We start from the raw sequence: 12,489 nt of genomic DNA, 5'->3' as shown, positions 1-12,489 counted from the left end.
GACGGATGTGGCTCGTTTTTGTAAATCCTGTAGTACCTGCCAGATTGTGGGGAAACCAAATCAGGTGGTACCGCCGGCACCACTTCGTCCTGTGCCTGCTGTTAGTGAGCCTTTTGAGCATGTGATTATGGATTGTGTGGGCCCCTTACCAAAAACTAAATCTGGTAATCAATTTTTGTTGACAATGATGTGTGTTACCACTCGTTTTCCTGAAGCTGTTCCTCTACGAAGAATCACTGCTTCTTCTATCATCAAAGTCCTTATCAAATTTTTTACTACATTTGGTCTCCCAAAGATTGTTCAGACTGATCAAGGAACAAATTTTTTGTCTCGAGCATTTGGGGAGACATTGCAGTCATTTGGGGTAACTCATTCCGTGTCTAGTGCTTATCATCCAGAATCACAAGGTGCGTTAGAAAGATCGCACCAAAATCTTAAGTCTATGTTGAGTAAGTTTTGTTTTGAGACTGGCAAGGATTGGGATGAGGGTCTTCCCTTCATGTTGTTTGCTATTAGGGATGCCACTCAAGAATCCATGGGTTTTAGTCCAGCCGAGCTTGTGTTCAGTCGTAATCTTCGTGGCCCCTTGAAAATGCTCAAGGAAAAATTTTTATCTGAGAAAAAACGAAAGGGGAGTATGTCAGAATTTGTTCTTAGGACTAAGAAATGGTTACAGTGGGCTGCTAAATTAGCCAAAGAAGCTCTTTCTTCTTCTCAAGCTGAGATGAAGGAGCGTTTTGATAAAAGGGCTGTGGTTCGACATTTCCAGCCCGGTGATAAAGTGTTGGTGTTGCTTCCTATGTCTGGCCCTGCTCTTTCAGTTCATTTTGCAGGTCCTTATGTCATTGGTAGGAGGGTATCGGATACAGATTACCTTGTTCTTACACCTGAGAAAAGGAGGAAAACCCGTTTATGTCATGTGAATATGTTGAAGCCTTTTTTGTGTGCGGGATGAGAAACCAGCACAGTCTGCATTGGTTGTGTCTTGTTCTTCTCTTACGTTTCCGGATGTGCCACTTGAGGGAGATGTGGAAGAGCCTGGTGTGGCTCAGCAATGTGGTCAGCTGTCCAACTCTGAGTTTATGTCTAGTGTGGGGGTCAATCTGGCATATCTCAGTGAGGATCAGTTTAGTGATATTTTGGCTCTGTTACAGTCCTACCCCTCCCTATTTGGTGACATTCCTTCTCGCACTACTGTACTTGAGCATGACATCAATGTTGGTTCTGCTGCTCCTATTAAACAGCATGCCTATCGCTGTCCTCTGTTGAATCGGGAGGCTATGAGGAAGGAGGTCCAATATCTTTTGGACAATGGCCTTGCAAAGCCTAGTCGTAGCCCCTGGAGTTCCCCTTGCCTCCTTGCTTCAAAATCTGATGGGACTCCACGCTTTTGTACAGATTTCCAGAAAGTTAATGCAGTTACGGTATCAGACTCTTTTCCCTTACCTCGTATGGAGGACTGTATAGATAGTATTGGTCCAGCAGTATACATCACGAAATTAGATCTATTAAAAGGCTACTGGCAAGTTCCACTTACAGCTAGAGCCTCGGAGATCTCTGCCTTTGTGACACCTGACCATTTCTTGCAGTACACAGTGATGGCGTTTGGTATGAAGAATGCTCCAGCTACTTTCCAACGGCTCATGCACTTGGTGTTAAGCGATGTAGCTCATTGTAATGTGTATTTGGATGATGTTGTCTATTCAGATACTTGGACTGAGCACATTCATACCCTATATGAAGTTTTTGAGCGTTTGTCTCAAGCTAACTTAACGCTGAACCTGGTCAAATGTGATTTTGGCCGAGCTACTGTGTCTTATCTTGGAAAAATAGTCGGTCATGGACAGGTACGGCCTGTAGATGCAAAAATTGAGGCTATACTTTCCTATGCTACTCCCACTACTCGTCAAGAGTTGCGCCGGTTCTTGGGCCTTGTTGGTTACTACCGGCGTTTTTGTAAAAATTTTTCTGTGCTAGTGGCACCTCTCACTGCTCTTTGTAGCTCATCCGTACCATTTATTTGGACAGCCGAATGTGAAAAGGCTTAACTAGCAGCTAAGTCACTTTTCTGAAGTGCCCCGGTTTTGCTGGCCCCAAATTGTTCTAAACCTTTCAGTTTGGAAGTTGATGCTAGTGCTCTTGGTGCTGGTGCTGTGCTGGTACAGGAAGATGAGGCTGGAGTTCCTTATCTAGTCTCATACTTTTCTACTAAATTTAAAAAGCACCAACTCCATTATTCAACTATTGAAAAGGAGACCTTGGCTATGCTCCTAGCCCTTCAACATTTTAATGTGTATGTTGGTTGTACTAATGTACCTGTTTCTGTGTTGACAGATCATAACCCACTTGTTTTTTTTAGCTCAGATGTATAATCAGAACCAACGACTGATGCGGTGGGCCCTTCTGGCTCAAAGTTACAACCTGTGCATCGTACACAAGAGGGGGAAGGATAACGTCATAGCTGATGCCTTGTCGCGAGGCTGAGGACCCCTGTCGCCCCTCTGATGCGAGCGGTGGTGGGCAACTATATCCTTTTGACATGATTGAGGCCGTAAGGCCGGGTGTTATGGTACTTTATTTTTATCTCTGAGAGTGTAGGCTCGGCTTTTATGGGGGGAGGTGTTACGTATGTTGTTTGTTGCCTTGCCTCCATGTCTCAGATCCGCCCAGCTGATCAGCCGCACCTGCCAGCTGATGTCCACCTGGGGGTATATAAGTTCAGCATGCCACATGCCAGGAGCGTCTGAGCATCTGAACGTCTGAGTTTTTGTTTGCTGGAGCTGTTTTTAATCTTTTGTTATATTTGTCTTTTTTTGTTATGTTTTGTAATTAATAAAATGTAATGTCTTTTTTTGAGCTCCGTCCACTCGCGCCTATTTTCTCCTTTTTATTATTTTTGTCAGTTGCGTTGCCAGGTGGGATGGATTATCTCAGCAAAGGAAAAGTGCTCACTATCACAGATTTAGACTGGTTTGTGAACAATATTTGAGAGAAATGGTGATATTGTGTATGTGGAAAAAGTTTTAGATCTTTGAGTTCATCTCATACAAAATGGGAGCAAAACCAAAAGTGTTGCGTTTATATTTTTGTTGAGTGTAAATTACAAAAATATGGGATCACAGGTCTTGCATATGACTGGAGAAAGGTTCAGTGTTATTGAACTGAACAATATGTTCAGTTCAATAACACTGACTCTGTACTTCAGGAAATTACTTGTGGAGTGCCGTAGGGCTCTGTGCTTGGTCCCTTGTTGTTTATTTTATATATTAATGACATGGGTTGGGTGTCGCAATCACTAAAGTGTATTTTATTTGCAGATGATACAACTGTCTTCTGTAGTGGTGATAATCTAGAACAGCTTCTGGACATGGTGGAGAATGAGTTGAAAAAGTTTAAGGCTTGGTTTGATGCTAATAAATTGTTAGTCCACCTTGGGAAAACTACATGTATTATATTTGGAAATAAACAAGTACCTAAATGTAGAAACCTTACTATGAACAATATGGAAATAGAATTAGTAACAGAGAACAAATTCCTAGGTGTTATAATTGATAACAAACTCAGCTGGAACTCACATATAAATAATATCAAATCGAAAATGTCAAAATCCATTGCCATTTTGTATAAAACTAAAGACATACTTTCACAAAAAGGATTACTTACTTTATATCACTCCTTGATAACTCCATACATATATTGTGTAGAGACGTGGGGAAACACAATTCAAATACTAATCAAATATTTCTTTTACAAAAATGAGCTATAAGAATCATCTGCAATAAACATTACCGTGAACCAACGCATTCTCTATTTGTGTCTTTAAATTTATTAAAATTCAGAGATTTGGTGGATTACATCACAATTCAAACTTTGTTTAAAGCAAAAAGCCAAGCCTTACCGAGACATGTCCAGAATCTGTTCAGATTGAGAGAATCCGGTTACAGTTTATGAGCTTGTGCAATTTGTAAGAAACCACCAGTAAGAACAAATGCAAAGGGTTTTTGTGTGTCTGTGATGGGGGTGAAGAAGTGGAATGAATGCCCAACAGAGATTAGAATGTGTGGTGCTTTAGTATTTTTCAAGAGATTATTTAAAAAGAATATTATAACAGAGTATTACAGTGAAGAAAATATGATTTAAATTATAGGTATTGTTTAATTATGGACAAATATATGTGTGTGTGTGTGTGTGTGTGTGTGTGTGTGTGTGTGTGTGTGTGTGTGTGTGTGTGTGTGTGTGTGTGTGTGTGTGTGTGTGTGTGTGTGGACATGTATGAATCGTCACTCATTCAGGTGTATGTAGGTATGTGTATATATGTACATATGTATGTATGTGGATATGGTGTTCACTTGATATGTTTTATGATGATGGGATTTGAGTTTGTGTTGTGTTAAATGTGTTTGTAGCATGGCCCAAGCAGAGGGTCACCCCTTAGAGTGTGGTCTGCTTGAGGTTTCTTCCTCAGTACATCAGAGGGACTGTTTCCTTACCACTGCTGCCCGTGTGCTTGCTCTGGGGGTTGGTAATGGTTGGTAATGAGTATAAATGTATGTACAGTAGTGTTCAGAATAACAGTAGTGCTATGTGACTAAAAATATTAATCCAGGTTTTGAGTATATTTTTATTGTTACATGGGAAACAAGGTACCAGTTGATTCAGTAGATTCTCACAAATCAAACAAGACCAAGCATTCATGATATGCACACTCTTAAGGCTATGAAATTGGGCTATTAGTATAAAAAGTAGAAATGGGGGTGTTCACAATAATAGTAGTGTGGCATTCAGTCAGTGAGTTCATCAATTTTGTGGAACAAACAGGTGTGAATCAGGTGTCCCCTATGTAAGGATGAAGCCAGCACCTGTTGAACATGCTTTTCTCTGTGAAAGCCTGAGGAAAATGAGACGTTCAAGACATTGTTCAGAAGAACAGCGTAGTTTGATTAAAAAGTTGATTGGAGAGGGGAAAACGTATACGCAGGTGCAAAAAATTATAGGCTGTTCATCTACAATGATCTCCAATGCTTTAAAATGGACAAAAAAAAAAAAAAAAAAACAGAGATGCATGGAAGAAAACAGAAAACAACCATCAAAATGGATAGAAGAATAACCAGAATGGCAAAGGCTCACCCATTGATCAGCTCCAGGATGATCAAAGACAGTCTGGTGTTACCTGTAAGTGCTGTGACAGTTAGAAGATGCCTGTGTGAAGCTAAGTTATTTGCAAGAATCCCCCACAAAGTCCCTCTGTTATTTGCCAAAAAACACATCAACTGGCCTAAAGAGAAATGGAGGAATATTTTGTGGACTGATGAGAGTAAAATTATTATTTTTGGGTCCAAGGGCTGCAGGCAGTTTGTGAGACAATCCCCAAACTCTGAATTCAAGCCACAGTTCACAGTGAAGACAGTGAAGCATGGTGGTGCAAGCATCATGATATGGGCATGTTTCTCCTACTATGGTGTTGGGCCTATATATCGCATACCAGGTATCATGGATCAGTTTGGATATGTCAAAATACTTGAAGAGGTCATGTTGTCTTATGCTGAAGAGGACATGCCCTTGAAATGGGTGTTTCAACAATACAATGACCCCAAGCACACTAGTAAACAAGCAAAATCTTGGTTCCAAACCAACAAAATTAATGCCTCACAGATGTGAAGAAATCATGAAAAATTGTGGCTATACAACTAAATACTAGTTTAGTGATTTACAGGATTGCTAAAAAAGCAGTTTGAACATAATAGTTTTGAGTTTGTAGCGTCAACAGCAGATGCTACTATTATTGTGAACACCCCCTCTTCTACTTTTTTTTTTTTTACTAATAGCCCAATTTCATAGCCTTAAGAGTGTGCATATCATGAATGCTTGGTCTTGTTGGATTTGTGAGAATCTACTGAATCTACTGGTACCGTGTTTCCATATAACAATAAGAAATATACTCAAAACCTGGATTAATCTTTTTAGTCACATAGCACTCCTATTATTCTGAACACTACTGTATTATGTATATAAGGGGTGGGCATTTATAAGCATTGCTTCTGCTCACCCCCTTTTGGTCACACATGTCACTGTGGAATTGTCTTGTGTTTCAGTTTTTTGTTATTGTTGAGTCTGTGTGCCAAATAAATTCATTCATTCATTAAAAAACTGTTGAAAATGCAATAATTGCAGTGTTAACTGATTAAAAGGTTTTGCATTTGAATGTTTTGCATGACAGCTGTCTTCAAATAAAGACAAAGCAAAGTAATGGTTAATGTTTCTCTGTAATGTAATCTGTTTTGTATTTTTCCATTGGTCTCTAGATTTATAAAGGTGTATCTTATATAGTGTGCAGCATGGTGAAATCACTTTCGAACTCAATGAACTCAATGGGACTATGGAAGACATCACTTGAGGCCAACTCCAAGTCAACCGCACAAGTCATTATCAAGTGCTGAATACACCACGGTTACACTGTCCCCGCTGCTGTTCTGCACAGGTCTCATCCCCCTCAGCAAACTCATCACAAAGAGCAGCTACGGATATTGATTCAGGAGCAGAGTAACCATCAACCACCTCCTGCATATGGATGACATCAACCTGTATGCCAAGAGTGAGTAAGATATTGACTCACTGATCCACCTCACCAGGATCTACAGTGAGGATACTGGCATTTAATTTGGATTGGATAAGTATGGGCAAATGCTGGTAATGAGAAGGAAGATGATCCAGAGTGATGAGGTGGAGTTGCCAGAAAGCAGGATAGCAGACATACAGGACAGCTACAAGTATCTGGGAATCCCACAAGCCAATGGTAACCACAATGAAGATGTAAGAAGGTCAACCACAACCAAATACCTTCAGAAGGCAATACTGGTGCTGAGAAGCCAGCTCAATGCCAGGAATAAGAGCCAAGGCATCAATACATATGACCTACCAGTCATCAGATACTCAGCTGGGATAATCAGTTGGTCACAGGAGGAGATAGATGGAACTGATGTCAAGACATGAAAACTCCTCACAGTGCATGGAGATTTCCACACAAAGTCCAGCAACCTGAGGCTCTATGAGCAATGGAAGGAGGGAGGGCAAGGATTAGTGAGTGTCAAAACCACAAGCAACCAAGTGTCAGGAAGCATGTACAGGAACAACTGTGCCACATTTAGATTAGACATCTAGTCTCAATGGGAGACACCACCGAAGGTGGTTGAGAATAACAGGGCTAAGGTCCTGTGGGACTTCAAATTACAGACAGACGAGCAGCCGCTGGCAAATCAACCAGACATAGTGGTGTTGACAAGAGATAGAGGACTGCAGTTGTGATCTGTGATTGATGTGTCAATCCCAGCTGACGCCAACATCAGAAAATCAAGAAGTACCAAGGGCTGAAGGAGCAACTGGAGCAGATGTAGAAGGTAAAAAGTGGTCCCAGTGGTAATAGAAGCCCTGGGAGCTCTAACCCCCAAACTGGAAGAGTGGCTCCAGCAGGTTCCAGGCACAACATCAGAGGTCTCTGTCCAGAAGAGTGCTGTCCTAGGAACAGCTACGATACTGTGCCAAACCCTCAAACTCCCAGTCCTCTGGTAGAGGACCAAAACATGAGGAGCACACATACCCCCCCGATGCACATTGTATCACCAGTTATACAGCTTAGCTTCATGATGAAGTGTAGCAAAAAAGGATTTTCTTTCACCAAACATCAACTTGTGGCTTGCATCTTAGATGTACATTCTAGTAAAACGTAGCTGAACATCCAGGTTTTCTTTTCAAGAAAAGCCTCCTCTATACTATTTCATCATAAAGCTGTACAAATGGTGAAACTAAATGCAAAAAAAACAAAACAAAACACTGTGCACAATTTCTTCAATCACAGCCAAAGAAGCCTATAACTTATTCTGGGTTGTCTGGGTGTATTGGTTGCTTTCCTCACTCTTCTCCTTCTTGCACAGTCATTCAGCTTCTGAAAAGTGTCTACTCCATACAGATTTACCATAGTGTGCCATAGTGTTTGTATTTCTTCCTAATTGATGTAAATAAAGTCAAACAACTATTCAGTGACTTGGAAATGTTCATGTATCCACTCCCTGACTTGTTTGAAGAAAACTGGCAATAAAACTGATTCTTATTTACAGATTTTATCAAGTTTTAGAGATTTGCTTTCAGTTTGAGTTTGAGGAAGATAATTTTAGAAAATTTTATTCTTTATTTTTTTTTGAATTTCTTGTATTTAAAATGGCATAAACAAATTAAAATGTGTGAAATTCCAAGTGTTCCAATATTTTTGGAGGGCACAGTATCATATCCCTGTGATGAGGTATTATACCAAAGTGGCACATTACTTATGCAACCATCATCTTGGCATTCATATTTTTACTTAATTTGTATTAAGTTGTAGAGATTTGCTTTTAGTTTGAGTTTAAGGATCATTTTAGATTTTTGTTTTATATTGAGAAGCCTGATTTACTTTTTACCCAAGACCAAAATATGCCCATTGGGTATTGCCATGACTTTGCATCCATCCACCTGTCTGTCTGTCCATCTATCTGTGCTCAGCATAAGTCTATTCCTATGAGAGCCAGGGTCGTCAAATTCACATTCTTGGGACACATCTTTGAACACAAGTTCAAAGATGGCTGTTTACCCCAAAACGTGAATCAGCTACAAATCGTGAATTATCCTCAAAGCATGAATTACAAAACGTGAATACTGACAAAAAAAGAAATCTCCCGAAACTTGGATGCATATCTTTCAAAATGTGAATTTCTTCACTATTTACCTTTATGTGCTTTGCTGAGGAGCCAATGGTGGTAAACTACCATCTGTGGGATTATGACTGCATGCCTCTCACTTTGATTGCACCACAGGGCTTTGCGTCATTCTACTCAGGCGCACATTAGACTCTTTCACGTTCCCTGTTAGTGGGTGAACAAGCCAACGCTTGGTTAATTTTGCTTCATGATGGCAGGAAGAGTCGACATTAAAAAAATCAAAAAGTGGTGTTGCTATGAACGCATGGCTGCCACAAGCCAGTTATCCCTGTGGTAACTTTTCTGACACCTCCTGCTTAAAAACCAAAAAGTCACAAGGATTGTGAGGCTCCACTTTCACAGTCTGTATTTGTACTGAAAATCATGATCAAGGGATCTTTTGCCCTTCTGCTCCATGGGAGGTCTCTCCCCTCCCTCAGATTGCCTTAGGACACCTATGTTAACATTGGACAGGTGTACTGCCCCAGTCAAACTCCCCCCTGCCACTGTCCTTGGAGTGGGTCACACCCAGCAGGGCTGGGTGCTTGACACCAGATGCGAGAGCCCGCTCTGAGCTCGCCTCCCCACTTCATCGGGTGTAGTGACACTCCCTCCATCTGCCCCCCCCCCCCCAAAAAAAAAACTAAATTGCAGAAATAGGGTTTGTGATCAAGATTTCCTGAAGTAATTGATCTGTTAACTGAAATCTGTAAACTACTTAAACTGAAAGAAAATATACATCATGTTTTGTGACTTATGTTTTGCAAAACCTGCTTCCAGTTTTTTGGGGATATTTTATTCACAGATTGCAGCAACATTATTAATGGTTTGCGGATAATTCACGATTTTCAGCAGATTCACATTTTGGGGGTCAGTGTGGCTAACACTGACCTATTTTAAGAGGTCAAAAGGTTACTTTCTGTTTCCTTTTTTAATGCTCATATGGTCAACAACATAAATTCATTCCTATTCCTGCCAGGGACTTCAAATTCAAAGGGAGCAGTGAGTTTGGTGACATCATGTTTTTGCACTTTGTAGCCAGTCCCTATGCTTCCATTTTCCGCCATCTGCTCGTTCAGGTCAGTATTATTTTTCCAGCTCAGAGGATGGCTCATATGGATAAGACAAGGTTGTAGCTCGTTCTCTACCTTCCTGAGGTTAGAAACTAGTGTTTTTCTACAGTGTTTCTCTTAAGATTATGGAGCTGTTTACCAGAGGAGAAGGTTTCTGTCCTCTGTGAGTTTGACAGGTGGACGTTGCCGGGTTGGATGCTTCAAAAGGTGCAAAAAAGTTGTTGAGCCTGTCTGGAAGAGAAGCGTCGTAGTCATTGACCCTCTGGCTGGATTTTTAATCCGTCAGCACGCTTGGACTCTCTAGCACATCTGTATCTGTCTGATGTTGCCTGTGTCATAAAGGTGACAATGGATTTTCTTAGCAAAGGTACATTTTGCGGCCTTGATCCCTTTTGAGAGCACAGACCTGGCTGAATGAGAGCAAACTTGTCCCCCACCCCAAAGGCTGCATCTCGGGCAGTTCAGCGAGCCCACCTCTGCAGTCATCCAGGGTTTCTTGTTGCCACATTCAATGAAAGTCTTAGTTACAGTGACATCCTCTGTGCACTTTGTGATGTGGCAGGTTACCGCCTCAGCATACTCCTGAATGTCTGTGTGATCTCTCTGGGAGGCTGCTGTCTTGGAAGCCTCCCTGTCAGTGTGCATAAAGCAGTCCTGAAGACTCGAGGTGGCACCTTCAGGCCAGATCCTAGTTTGTTTAACCATTGGCCTGCTGTGCTTCAGTAGTGATCTGTAAGCAGGCACCAGCATCATGGTAAGGTGGTCAGAATGGCCGAGGTGGGGCGGGGAGTTGTCTTGTATGAAGATGGGGAGTTTGTATACACTAAGTCCAGCATGTTCTCTTCTCTGGTATTAAAGCCCAGAAATTGCTTGAACTTTGGGAGAACAGGACTTTAAATGGGTGTGAATGATGTTATCCCATCCAGCTGTATGGCCGTGTCTGGGATGTCGTTGTGGATCCATGTTTCAGTGAAAGACAACACACCGCTGTCTCTCTACTCCCTGCGCGTTTCTCTCAGCAGACGTACATCGTCCAGCTTGTTGTTGAGGGAACAGACATTAGAGAAAAGGAGCGACGGTACTGCTGGTCTGGAGTTGTTAGCTTTTAGCCTAGCGTGGATCGCGACCCTTTTCCCCCTCCTTTGTTTGCGTTTGCACAGTTTCCTCTTTCTCCTCACTCTGGTGGCAGCCGACATAGTCCCGAATAGCATTCCATGTATCCATGAGCTGTCATAATGGCTGAACGATCCTGCTGCGGCGTGAGCTAATGGCTGAAGGATCCACTACGTGTGCCCATATCATGTGATCGCCCCACTGCATGTGCTCATAACAGCTGATCGCCCCGCTGTGCGTTGTGTGGGCTCATAAGAGTTGATCACCTCACTGCGCACGGGTGCGCTCATAACAGCTGATCACTCCACAGCATGTGTGTGCTCATAACAGTTGATCACTCCACAGCATGTGTGTGCTCATAACAGTTGATCACCCCTGCTGCTCATGGATGAGCTCTCATCATGTGATTGCTTTGCTGCTCGTGTGTCAGCTCTCATCATCTGATTGCTTTGCCGCTTGTGTGTGAGCTCATCTGGACAGCGGAGGGTCCCACTGTGTACTAAACAGGTGATTTGCTGAAGAGTAAGACACATAGAGAGAAAAGCGCGTGCGGGGGGAGGGGGGTGTGCATGACGCCGCAGTGTAATGTTTTAATGTCACCTCTCCTCTGGTTTCTGTATTTTATCCAATATATAGACTGGTGTATGTAAGCCAGAGCCCCTGATCAAGGGTTTACTGCAGTGCACCGTGGACTGGTAGCTATTACCGGAAATAATGGCTGTGGATTTGTACGTCAGCGATCTGATGACCATTATAATTTGATCACATGCATCACATGCACTACAGTGATGTAATAGTCAGGGGACCCTGGTTCACATGTAATCAGTTCATGGGTTGGATGACATTCAAAATCCAGCAGTGAGACAAGGTAGGTCTTCAAAAGAGCTAACCACAGCACTCGCTCTGCCACACCCCTCCCCTTGCTTGCCTTCTACCCAGACCTTGCCTGGCAATCAGACCACACACGTATGACATTCAAGCTGCATTCTGCATATTCCTGCTCCATTCGATCTGGATTTGGGACCTGCTGCACTCCTAATGATTGATGAATGAACGGATCATTCAAGGCAGCTTCGGCACACATTTTAAGTATTCGAGTGGCATTCATACACTGCTGTCTGAATGTTTGTTCTTCCTGACTGCGCCTCGAAGTTTGGCTTTTTTCCCCCATTCACTCTGATTCAGCTTCATTCGTGCTCATTCATGCTAAGTGTGCCAGGGGTTTAAACAAAACATAGATGAACATTACCACGGAATGTAATGCAGAAGTGAAACAGATAGTGGTCTTGCATGTCAAATGTGCTGTCCCTCCCAGTCACAAAGGATACAGGTAAAAATGTGACAAGCTGGAATCAGCCTGGATTTGAACCAAGAGCTACATATTAGCATTCCAATTTCTTACCTCACTGAGCTACATGACATAAATACTCAGTGTGTCTCAAGGTAGGGTCAAGATTGAAAATGAACCATGTTGATAGTTAAAAAAAGTATGAGTAAACTGCATATTCTGACAGTAAATAATTCAATCACGTCTTAACTCTCAGTGACGACATCTAACACCAGGGCCCAGTTTCATA

General features: G+C 42.1%; 1 protein-coding gene across 1 annotated transcript in view; it reads right to left on the bottom strand.

Annotated features, from left to right (window-relative positions):
- Nucleotides 1-12,489, bottom strand: part of LOC117513410 (syntaxin-12-like) — a 417,092-nt gene that overhangs the window by 256,229 nt on the left and 148,374 nt on the right. The gene's annotated exons all lie outside the window — the stretch shown is intronic.

This window comes from Thalassophryne amazonica, chromosome 7 (assembly GCF_902500255.1).
Source record: "Thalassophryne amazonica chromosome 7, fThaAma1.1, whole genome shotgun sequence".
NCBI lineage: Eukaryota > Metazoa > Chordata > Actinopteri > Batrachoidiformes > Batrachoididae > Thalassophryne > Thalassophryne amazonica.
Note: the sequence above shows the minus strand (reverse complement) of the source record. Positions and strands in the feature narration are given on the sequence as shown.